This window comes from Porites lutea, chromosome 8 (assembly GCF_958299795.1).
Source record: "Porites lutea chromosome 8, jaPorLute2.1, whole genome shotgun sequence".
Classification (NCBI taxonomy): domain Eukaryota; kingdom Metazoa; phylum Cnidaria; class Anthozoa; order Scleractinia; family Poritidae; genus Porites; species Porites lutea.
Genome location: NC_133208.1, coordinates 23,144,474 through 23,157,290, shown reverse-complemented (window position 1 = coordinate 23,157,290; position 12,817 = coordinate 23,144,474). Strand labels below are relative to the sequence as shown.

At 40.1% G+C, this 12,817-nt stretch overlaps 1 protein-coding gene across 1 annotated transcript in view; it reads right to left on the bottom strand.

Moving 5' to 3' along the window:
• Positions 1-7,761: 7,761 nt before the first annotated feature.
• The window catches only part of LOC140947029 (uncharacterized), a 148,898-nt gene continuing 143,842 nt past the window's right edge, over positions 7,762-12,817 (bottom strand). The window contains exon 17 of the mRNA XM_073396108.1: positions 7,762-8,145. The gene's annotated coding sequence lies outside the window, so the exon portion shown is untranslated. The remainder of the gene's footprint in view (positions 8,146-12,817) is intronic.

Sequence of the window (12,817 nt, the reverse complement as noted above, 5' to 3'; positions counted from 1 at the left end):
CTTAACTACAAGGCTCTTCCAACTGCTTCCGACGGTCCGTATGTTATATCTCAGTTTTAAGAAAAGAAAGACTTCCTGCCACATCTTATTCGCTTTTCTCCCTCTCTACATATAGATACTCACAGTCGGACATTCAAGGCCTGTTTGCCCAAGCACCCGTCATTTGGAATTCTCTAAGTAGTGCTACACGTTGACTCTCTCGCTAGGAATGTACCCGGGGGGGGGGGGGGGGGTACTGCTATATATGGGCTATATAGGTATGTGCCGCTGTGAAGGGTATGGTTTTCAAGCAGTTTACTCTAGGATAGGGTATATAAATCAGAGCGTTTAGCTCTAGAATACGGTATCATTTTTCAGGAAACTGATCAGTTGGTTGAAGATTTTATCTAGACTAGGTACACAGCTACTCTAGGATAGGGGGATTTGGGGAGTTTACTCTAGTATAGGGTAGCAAAATTCAGCTGAACTAGCTCTGGTAAAGGTTAAGGGTTCCAGGCTCCCAGCGGCACATCCCCACCCAGAAATTCCTAAAGTACCCCCCCCCCCCCCCCGGAGGAATTTAAGCAAAAAATTCATAATTCACTTCTGAAATCCTCGCCGCTGAGGATGATTATATGGATTCGGCAGCTCTTTTTCCAAGAACGCGCGGTCTATAATCATGTCTTCCTATCGCAATTACCGTCTGTAATTCAGCTAGCTTTCAAAAATAAGTGTGTGCTTCAACTAGTGAATTTTTCTTTTACTTTTTTCATTTAATTAATTTATCTATTTATGTACTTTATAGAAACGTTGACATCTAACTGATTCTAGGATTTCTGTAAATTGCTATCACTGCCCGCCGCGATTAGTCTGTGCTATTTGCGGGTAGTGTCAATCATGTAGGGTAATGGTATTTTAGCGAATTGTAAACATAATCTGTTTAATAGTTAGCTATAGTATGTTAATTTTAGTTTGTAAACCGCTCTGAAGCAATAAATAAGTGAAGTTAAAAGTTGAAGTTGAAAGTTATTGTTGAACGAAGGACAAATCCACTAGCAAGAACGAGAATTTTGATCTGAAATTGATTCTTCTGCAGTTGGCTTTTATTAGCTTTTGTTCAGTGGTGTGGGCTGTTTAGTTGTTGGAAAATCAGAATGGATATATCATCATTCAGTGATCCGGCGTTTTAACCTAAAAATTCACCTTTTTCCATGCCAGGGAAATTATCAAAACAGGCAAGGCCCCAGTGACCGGCAATAAAACATTTCTTGGTGCATTGATGGCACGTGGTTTGAGAATTCTGCAACAACAGAGATTTTAATCTATATCTAGAACTTTGCTTAGTGTGATTTATGAGGAAAAGGAAAAGGAAACAGAAACTTTTAAAGCGATAATTCAACTCTGTAAAGAACAGAATGACAAAACAGACACATCGTAAGGGTCGATTTATTTCATTACATTTTCAACTGTAATCAAAACAAGCCAACTAATCCGCATGTTAAGGTCTCGGTAAATGAAAATTTTAGTACATTGCTCGATTTTTTTTTTGATTTTTTTTATTTTTGGCATGAGAGGGTCCCAAATTTTATTTTGGCAGAAAAAGAAAATCAGGAAGTGCTTTTTAACCCTTCTAAAATGAGCCTTTTCTGTTTCCCGCCATAAGTTGCGCGCGAAAAGTGATTGACAGCCCCTGTCTATTGCGTGACACTCACTCTATTTTAGAGGCAAAAATCAAAATTCTCCGACCTCCAGTCGGGACAGGTTTTAAGCTATCGCTTTGAAACTTTCAGATATGATGGATAATGATATAGACTCAAAAAGCGTGTGAGGAATTATCCGATTTCCCTTTGTAACCCATTTTATGTCAGTTTCTTTGCGTAAATCGCGCTCGAGATTTGACTTTTTAGTTTGAAATGCAATAATTCCGCTAATACGAGACATATGCAAATTTCCTCACACCTTTTTTAGGTCTTTTATCTGTCAATCAGATACAATAAAAAAGGGAGTGAATATTTAACAACGCGAAAGGGATGGAGCTTCAGCAGTAAACTCGATACCTCTGAGTTCGAGAGCAAAAAACTTAAGCGCCTTTTGAAATTCGATGAAATAAAATCTTTTATAAGGTAATTTAGTCTTTTAGCTTTAATTTGATATATAACTTGCCTTTGTAGCGAAAATACTCGCGCGACTAGAATTTTTTTCTGTGGGCACCTGGTTTTCCTTTACCAAGACCTTAAAGGTACGGCGGCTTTTCATTGTTCTATTATTAGTAGACAAGTGGTAAACAATAGAAATAGTAGAAACAGACCGAGGTCATAATCGTCATAGTAGCTGCAGTTATACAGGCTATTTTAACCCCTGGTGGGCCTTTCTTGTCCACCGGGCAAGCAACATTATTTTAAGGCCCATCTTTCCCAAGAGAATTTGGCTCGGGAAAATTCCATGGATACGTCATGTGAAAATGAAGGCAAGAATTATTTCGACAGCCCTTAAGGTAACTCGCTGAGCCCATATCAGGCGTCCTGCTGCCTTTTTTTTTTTGACGTAAAATCATGTCCGCAACCCGTCTGAGAGCTGGGTATACAGGACATTGGATTATACGAGTTTAGGTCTAGTGATTTCAAAAGCACCTTAAGAAACTCGGAAAATTTTATTTTCGTCAGTGAGGCGAGATCCGAATTCTGTTTTACCGTTATTTATGCACTTATACACATAAACAGAATAAGGTCACCAACTTTGAAGACCAAGACAACAATATATACCTAGATTGATAAACGTAACACACCACCTTAAAGTGAAGTGAAAATACAGTTATTGTGTTTTGTAACTGTTAGCGTCTTCTACAAGCGACACAGTGAAAAAAGGACATTGGTGAGCCTGCACTGCTTTCAGCTCCTGTGACTAGCCTTTTGTTCCCGTTGTTTACTTTCTGAGAGGGTAGATTATGCTGTGGAGGTTTCTTAAGGTTGATTAAGCAAATACTATTTTTGCCGCTTCCCTCACATTGAGAGGCCATGAAGCTGGTCTGTTTCATGTTATCGCTAATAAAATTAGTGATGCGGAGGGTTTATAAAAGGGGTAAAAAATGACTGAAAAAGAATTTTACAAGGACGCTCAGAGCAAAATTGGTCTATGTTTTTCTTCCCCATGGGCAATTTAAAGGCATGCCACGATCACGATATCGATCAAAACTCAGAGCGAACCCGACCCGCTTTGGGTAAGAGGATTACTGTAACCACAACTTGGTCGATGGCTGTGCCCTACCGGGGACCAGTGACGTTATTCAAAATGAACGTCATCATGAATTTCACTGCAAGTAGTGCAGATAAATTCTCTTATCTTAACAGAATACAAATTAATCCTTAATTCATGCTTAAGGTCCGAATAGTTAATACAATAAACATTCATTTTTGATTTGGTATTATTTAATTTGTTCGATTTTGGGACTATTAGAACTGAATAAAAAGCAACTCACTGATGAAAAGAAGTTGTTTATTGTGTTCTTTTTAACAATTGTGACTTAACGTGAGGGTTAAATGCATGTGAAGTGCGACGTTTTGAATCAACTTTAATTTTTGTATATTTAAAAATATACAAAAAAAATATTTTAAGGTAGGTGTACCCTGACTTCCTTGAGCAAGAAGCATAGCTGCAGCAAAAATTGCGAAGAGGACTGGCGGGACGTGTTGCTCTCTCGACATCTTGCTTTAACTAAATCAATACTTCTTTTCTTAAAAATAATACTTCTATTGTGTTCGAAGAAAGTCATTATTTCTGTTGCGTTGAGAGTAGAGGGAAGTAAAGCACTGATTTTCCTAAAATGGATATAACTATTTTTGGGACTAAAGTTAAGGTCGCAGAAAGGGGGGAAACAGTCTTTGAAGAATTGACATAACTATTCACATATGATTGTAGAGGCCTAAAAATGTATCAACCTTAAAACTATTATGAAAACACCTAGACTCCTTTTTATGTTTGGTCTGTTTCTCCCCCTCACACTTATTTGCCCTCCAGGGAACAGAATGTTCACCCGGAAGTATTATTTTTGATTGTCGGGCCTCACTTGGCAATCATGGCTCATTCCTGTCTCTCGAAGCCGCGGTCTTCTTTCGCCTTTGTTAACAGATGTAGTCATCGGTTTACTCTTGAATGTCACTCATTGCATGCCCTTTATTTTACCTGATGCGCCTCATAGAACTGATTATTCCCAGTCCGAGGGCGATAAAAAAAAATTACACTTTACTATTAAAAATTTCTTTCCAAAAAAATTATCAAGAAATCAATCAACCAATTATTTATGTCAATAGTGGGATGGGGTTACGCCGATCATCCGAGCCCAAGGCTCATGTATGAAACGTATGAAAAAGTATATAATGGAGTTTCTTTACCGTTTCCTTTCCTTTAACAAACAATTTTTCTAACCATTAAATTTGTCAGTATTGATAGCTTTTATCAAGGGTCTTTTGTTCGCCTTGACTTGTCGGCTGCTTTGATTCTTGTGCTTCCAAGAATAAAAGCAAACAATGCAATGAATTCAGCATATGACATCCTGGTCCACTTTTTGGATTTACATTTCAGATTGTCAATGTTGTTGCATTAGAGAATCAGCTCGGCTCTACAACACATTTGATATGACTAGAATTTCCACCCACTGTGAGAGGTATAACATTTTTTATCTGCAAATGTAAGATAATCTGTAAGTGTCTGCCGGGTCTTACTGCAAACCAAATTTACCAAAATCATTCCTCGCAATACGCAAGAGGAGCAAGACTGTGTTGAATGGTTGAATCATCTGTCTCTGAGAGAAACAAGTCAACATAGGAGTTTTATATACAGTTGGACCTTCTTTACTCATCTTAAAGTGACGATAAGTTGGCTATACTCTCGAGTAATCGTGCTCATCTTTAAGATGAAAAAGACAATAACCCGGGGGAGGGATACTTCCTTATATAAGCTATATAGGATTCTGCAACCCCATCGGGTAGGGTTTTTGCGCCGTTTTGGTCTGAAAACGGGTATACGCTTTGCCCATTTTGGTCTGGGATCGGGTATGGTTTTCGAGCGAACTACGGAGTTGATTTGAATAATTTTTTTTGTTTCCGCTCTAATCTATGTAATGATAACATAATTTCTGCTTAAAGGCCAGGTCTGAAAACGGGTGTGGAAAATTATATTTTTAGGTCTGAAATGGGGTCAGGATTTGGAGAACCGGGCAGCATACCCCCACCAAAAATTCACAGGAGTACCCCCCCCCCCGGGGGGGGGGGGCAGTAATCGGATTTGCCAAGAGCCCAAGGCTCGGGCTATGCAAGAGAATCCAAATCCGGAATCGCTGAAATATTTTTGCTAATTGTATCTGGAATCCTGGAAATTTTGCTTGTGGAATTCGGATCCTGGGCTTTGGAATCCGGAATGTAGCTCAAGGATATCCGGAATGCCACTAACGATTGGAAATGGGGGATCCACGACGTGGAATTCAGAATCCAGGATTGTCTTGGATTCCCTTACATGGGACGATAAGGCGATGCTCTCACCCCAGATATCCGGCGAAACTGGAATTCATTGATGACTTTATTTATTTGGGCAGCGTTATTAGCAATAAAGATGGCTTTGAAATCAAGGAGATCTCAATAAAGTAAGGCTGTGAAAGGCCAGAGGGGTGTTAGTATACCACAGCAAATCGACTAAAATTCAGCTGTGTGAACTAGCTCGGTGTTTTTATATGGCAGGAGTATTGGGAAGCATTGGGTAAGAAAGATGTGCGTTAAGATGAAGTTTTCCAAAACGGCTAGCGACAGGGGATCTGTAATGGAGACCCGGAGAAAGCAGGCTTTCATTCTCAGAGGGTCCCCAATAGGGTTTTTCTCTCCCGTAATTCCGACTCAAAACTTCATGCAATCCCGTAATCCCGAGGGTTATTTTTGGCATCCCACCTCCCGCGCATACTTTCAATCCCAAATCTCGCTCTGGTTTTGCTTTAAAGTCCCGAATCCCGAGCTTCAAATGAGGGAAATCACGTATCCCGAAAAAAATATTGAGGATCCTCTTCTTAGCATGACAGCCCCTTAAAAATCTCGCAGGGGTCCAAAAATTTTTCTTTGTTTCCTAATTAATCTCAAGTTTCTTTCTAGAGTCAATTCGTTGGGTTTCTCACTTTCAGCATGCGCAAGTATACAATTGACGTTTCGTGTCCTTCGTACGAGTGTGACTTGTACACTTGATTCACACAGTAAAACTACACCGTCCGGCCTGGATTTAGCTCAGTCGGTAGAGCGCTCCTTTATGCAATCCTTGTAAGAGGGTCTCAATGGGGTGGTGGCATTTACGGTTATCGGCTAAGATTTTGGCTCTTTTACGGCTATCGGCTAATTTTTTTCAGTTACGGTTAACAAAAAAGTTAAAAATTAACTTCTTTTGTTTCAAAAAGTTAAATATTAATTAACCTGTATTTTTTTTTATCTTTAAAGCACAATAAAGGTCTTAGGATCATCTCGGGATATAAAATAAGCTATTCTTTTAAAAAAATTTAACACTTTATAGATCATACTTTTTATAAAGTATTCCACTTCTAATATTATTTTACACATAAAAATGTCAATAGTCAATTTAAAAATAATCTTTGTGAAAAAGCAAAGCACACACGCGAACGCCTAACTCAAGGCCGGGGCGCGACATTCATTAGAACAGAAATGGCCGTTTTCACACTAAAGACGGATTATTCGTGTGAGACGGGTTATCCGTTTGATGATTCGCGTCAGATAGGTAATACGTCTTAATTTGAAAATGGAATAGTTTTAATTTTGCATGAACAATCCGCCTGACTTTATCCTTCAACTTCGACGGACAGTTTGAAGACGGGATTATCCGTTGCAGATAGCCTGTGTACAACCGCCCCTTCCCCTCAGAAAAAAAATCGGAGAGGGGGTGTCCGTCGGGAAGGGGGCGACTGTACACAGGCTAGTCTCAGACGGATATTCGTTTCTAGCTCTAGTGTGAAAACGGCCAATAACAAAATTCCCGTGTCCAGTGTTTTTAATGGTAGCGAAGGACTTTACGGAACCACTGTCAGCCGTTTTGCCTTGTCCGTAGGCCTTATTATTTCGCGCGGCTAATGCGTTTCGGGTCACGTGGTCCGAGCGACTTCGCCACCGAAATGCCTTGACCGAAATTGCGTAGGAAGACGCCGTACAGGGACTAGGCATGGCAATGTCTACCGAAGCGTCAGAGAAAAACAGGGAAATGTTGTTTATTGGCAACTTGTTTTAAAAACAGTGAGATCTCTTCGTGTTGTTTCACTAGTGTTTCGTGGGCACAACCTCCTGAAAATCGCAAATATTAATCCCCAGCAAGAAGCCAGACTTTCGCTATAGCAAAAAAAATAAGTTCCCCGAGAGAGCGGCCGAAATGGAAATGGGTCTTGGTCTTCACCTAAAAGGCGCTTTACCTAACGTGCGTACGGAGCCAAACTAGCCGCGAAATAAAAAACGCAACCATAAGTGAGTTTAGTACCTTCCTTAAAAGTAGCAAATCTAGGGAACAATTTCTTTTACGGTTAACTTTTTTTTACCCTATTTACGGCTAACGGTTAAAATTTTTCAATTTTTACGGCTATCGACTAAATTTTTGGCCGTTTTACGCCTATCGGTTTACCCCATTAAGACCCTCTTGTAATCCTGAGATTCTGGTCGTGAGTAAAATGACCCCAACTCGCCAATAGCCTATTGTCATACTAAATGAGAACAAACACACGTGACAGGTATTTCACTAAATTGTAAGTTTATTTCTCAAAAAAACTCTAATCCTAATCCAATAATTGTCCAACCTAGTGCACTCCCCGTCTGGACCGCAGAGCTAGTGTCCTTGTTATTAGCAAGCAAGAGTCTGCAGTAGAAAGGGAATTTAGCTGCTGTTCGTACTGCCGATGTGCGTGCAAGACGATAGTGACTGTACCTATAGTCGCTATGCATTTCGTTTCCGATTTTACAGAGTGCATCCCTATACCCATCAATATTAAAACAGGTAAGCAGATTCATATATATTCCGCACTTCCCGGTACATCTTTTCCTAACTAGTAAAACATCTGTCCATTGCGGTTTATTTAGCAACTACATGGCGTTCTTGGACTCAGTGTATATTTCTGATTACCGTGACAAATGACACAGAAACCTCTATTGCTAATTGAATGTGTTATTACGCGGGATGACGTAGTCAGCCAGCGTCTAAAATTCGGCAGCGCATTCCTTTCGTCGTCTTGGGAGTCAAAAATTGTCTTGTTTTTTTAACTTTCCCGTATGCCGTGCCCGTCCCGAAAAATTGTGTGGATTTTTATTGGCCGCAACGTCGAAGCACGTGCAAGTCAGGCTGGATTGCACAAGCCGATAAAAGATACTGCGTCAGCAAAGGAGAGAAAAGTAAGCTCACTGTATAGAGGAGGACGAAGACTCAAGGCCGTGCTCTTAACACGGCGCAAGACTTGGCCTCGGGCGACTGAAAATATTGTCTAGGTGGCCCAGCCGGGCGACTTGCTGGTGTTGGTTTCTTGTTTCTGTTGAGTTAAAGTCAAAAAGCTAAGAGTGTCTAGAATTTATTACTTGCGAAATCGCAGCTCTCTCGGTGGCTTCGCGGCCTAAAAAGAACGCTCCTCTCGCTAAGAAACTCTTGAGGTCGACTCTGTAAGTAGCAATAAGTAGCATGTCTATCAAAAAGCTTTAGGAAAATGTTGTTAAATCGGGCTGCGGGCACGCGTTGATGTTCAAAGGTCGTTTCACGTGAATTGACATGGTAGTTTCGAAAACGAAGCACTCGAAAACGAAGACCGAAACACGAAGCACCCAAAACTCGAAAACGAAGCACCCAAATCTCGAAAACGAAGCACCCAAAACTCGAAAACGAAGCACCCTAGATCGAAAACGAAGCACTCTAGATCGAAAACGAAGCACCCTAAATCTCGAAAACGAAGCACCCAAATCTCGAAAACGAAGCACCCTAAATCTCGAAAACGAAGCACCCAAAACTCGAAAACGAAGCACCCTAGATCGAAAACGAAGCACCCAAAACTCGAAAACGAAGCACCCAAAAACTCGACACCGGTCTTTCCTTTATAAACACGAGACCAATGTAAATACAGCAGAAATCAAGCGCGATAACGAGTATTCGATAACGAATCGAATGCAGTTCAACTACTCAAGTTGTAAATGCATTTCCACCGCTGCGTGGGAGGCCCGGTGGGAGGCTATGTTTTGGACGTGATCAGAAAACTGAGAACGCCCAAACTATTTCTAGAATATTACTGTATTGCCGTATTACTGTATTGCAAGTATCCCCGTACAAAAATGATGAGCGTTTTCTATTCCATTCCTCGTTAAAGGCCATTTGCAAATTAGTGTAGTTAAAGGTGGATCGGTGGCATAAAAAGCATATCTTCAGGCTTCGCCCCACCGACCTCCTTCTCAGTAGCTTAACTCTCCTTTTTTTATTCGCTCCTTTTATTTCAAAATTCTCCTGTTCCCCACCATAGAGCCTGATCCCAGGCTATTACCCTAGAACAAATTCTGCCTGGATCTGATCTGATCTGATCACGCAGTGGCATAAATATCCGATATGATAGACTGCAAAACATTCGGTTTTTTTCTCAAAATCAGTAAAGAAGTCGGTAAAGCGTGGCGTAAGAGTAATACGCGCGAGCGTCACACTCCGTTTTCAGCCTCGTTTCAGACCTTTAGTATTACTGCTCACGCGTACTTGAATACGCCAAAATCTGCTGACGGACAGTTTTTTCAAGTCTACATAAACATGCATGTGTACCGAAAAAACGCATATTAAGGTAAGAGGTATCAAGTATAGCGAGACCAATAATAAAATTAATACACTGTATCCCATCTAGAAACGTTCAGTTAAACAGTTGGCAGGCTCTTATAAAACCTTGGGATGGATTTTGTGGACCTTTGGAGGTGCGGACGCATCCGCTGCCTCCACCTGATTCGGATTGCGTCATGCAAGACGTACAGCCGACAGTGGTTTCGAGTTTTGGGTACTTCGTTTTCGAGATTTGAGTGCTTCGTTTTCGAGATTTTGGGGTCTTCGTTTGCGATCTAGGGTGCTTCGTTTTCGAGTTTTGGGTGCTTCGTTTTCGAAGGTTTAGGGTGCTTCGTTTTCGAGTTTTGGGTGCTTCGTTTTCGATCTAGGGTGCTTCGTTTTCGAGATTTGGGTGCTTCGTTTTCGAATTTTGGGTGCTTCGTGCTTTGGTCTTCGTTTTCGAGTGCTTCGTTTTCGAAACTACCGAATTGACATGTAACATAATCCTTGACTATGAACGTGACAAGCTGCACAGTTTTCGATAGTAACAGTTTTTCATAGTAACATTGAAATGTTTTCTTCAAATTAGGATTGTTCATTAGTTAGTTTTTCAAAACAAGTTGTTACTTTTGCTCTGACAGGCGTGAAGTACGGTCGGTGACGCAAAACAATAGTTTCGTATTTTCAAAAAACATCGCTGAATAAACAAGGGAGTCGGTCTTTTATGTTCTTTAAATATTTTTACCTTTTTTTTACTGCTCTGTCTGCGAGGATAAAACATAACTAATATTGTCATTCCAGTAAAATACGATGCATAAAAAAGAAAAGAGACGACTATTATAATTGTGATTGTTCTAGAATCGGGTATAAATCCCGCATTGTCTTTCGTGTCGTGACAAGGCATTACGTATCACGTACTAAAAATAAATACGCAAAAGCTAACCGAATCTACATTTGTCCTGAACATTTCACCGGTAATATAGAAAGAAAATACTTCCGTTTTGCGCTTAAACGACGACTTTACAACAAGATGATCTATTCAAAAGAGATAATAGTTTTGGGGCGGCCCCCGTTGGGGCGGGGGGGGCACTTCCTTATAAAGAGGCTAATGGGGATGTGCCGCTGGATGGGGTCGCATTTTCACGACTAGATTGACTATTAATGGGGTTGCATTTTCAAAAGAGTTACTAGAATGGGGTCGCACATTTTCGGATTTTTGGGGTAAGAGAGCTGTTCATATTTACGGTTAGCAAACCTATCAGGATATTTGTACTGTAGGTGAAAAGTAAAGTGTTCTTCATTCAATTTATTAAAAAAATGGGTCAATTCATTTTTTGATGACCTATTTAAAGGATTGATAAGGTAGATACATAAATAGAAAGTGACTAAGTTGGAATCGCAAAAATTACATATTTGCCCAAGAGTGACTAATATGGGGTCTACAATTGGCCACAGAAAAGACTATAATGGGGTAGGGGTTCTGAGAGGCCAGCGGCACATACCCAGCAAAAATTAACGCAAGTAACCCCCCGGGGGGGCGCCGCGGTTTCGTTGAAATCATAACAGTTTTCCTGGAAAGTTCCACGGGATCTCAGTCAATCTTAATAAGCGAATTTTCTTTTCAACCTAAATCAAAATGATCAGTAAAAAGAACAGTGCCCTTATTTTTGACCCCAAATTTACTTTTCCATTTAAAAAACATGAAATGTTCGGCGGCGTTGTCCATGTTTCTCATATGGCGCGAAAACTTACTTTCATATGACAACATGCGGGTTTTTTTTTTTTTCGCACGCTCAGGAGGTCAAAGGGATGTGATTTTTCATGAAAAAAATATTCACAAAATTCTGCTTGACTTGTTAAGAAAATAATTTGTTTAATTTTTAATAATTAACTAACAGGTCATTGATTTATTAATTTGGGCGACCAACTTAGAGGCCCGGGCACCCCAGCTAAAAATGCTTGGGGAGCCCAAAGGGCTCTCTGAAATTTTCCCTAGAGCACTTCCTTGCAGCCCTGTAGTTATTGGAAGTATGATACATTACATGTTATTGTTAAATGTGGAAGTGCATGTTTTGAGGACATTAGTAAAGGAATGCAAATTTTAGTGAACTACCCCATACTCCTAACATATATGGTGGTAATATTGATGTAAATTTTGTTTTGAGTAGCAAAGGAACCCTTGTGTGTAACTCATCTTCTAGTGTATTAGTCCTTAACAGAACATCTCCGTCTCTCCTGCACACATTTGTTGCATACACTACTCAACTTCCATTTCCATCCAACATACCCGTAATTCTTTCTTAAACCCACACATCCCGCGTAAGCGCCTTCGGGCGTCTTCTTGTTTTACTTAGTTTGTCTTCTTGGTAAGTTCTATTACTATAATTGTATTTCTTACTTGGTCTTCAAAACCATTCCATTCATAAGGATGGTGATCGAGAGCCAGTTGAAAATTATAGAGGCATTTCACTCTTAACTATCTCTGGGAAATGCCAAGAGAGAATTGTGTACAATGCTATTTATGATCAAGTCATTAGATTCATAGTTTTACATGATTCTCATCACGGGTTCCTCACTGGTCGTTCCTGCACTACTCAACTACTCTTAGTACACCATGATTGGTTCAAAGTCTTGGACAAGAGAGGTCAAGTTGATGTAGTATTTATAGACTTTTCAAAGGCTTTTGACCTTGTCTGTCATAATATTCTATTAACCAAACTTAACAAATATGGTGTCCATGGAGACTTGCTAAATTGGTGTAGAGATTATTTAACAGAACGTCAACAGCGTGTTGTAGTGAAAGGAGAGGCTTCCGACTGGTTAACCGTAACCTCTGGTGTCCCACAAGGTTCTTTGTTAGGACCATTATTCTTCATAGTCTACATCAACGATTTACCAGGGGTAATTAGTAAGGACAGTTCAATTGTTCTGTATGCTGATGACAGTAAAATGTATAGGGTTATTAGTACTCAAGAAGATCTGTCTACTTTTCAAAGTGACATAGATAAAATTTCAGATTGGTGTAAGATGAATAAGATGAGAA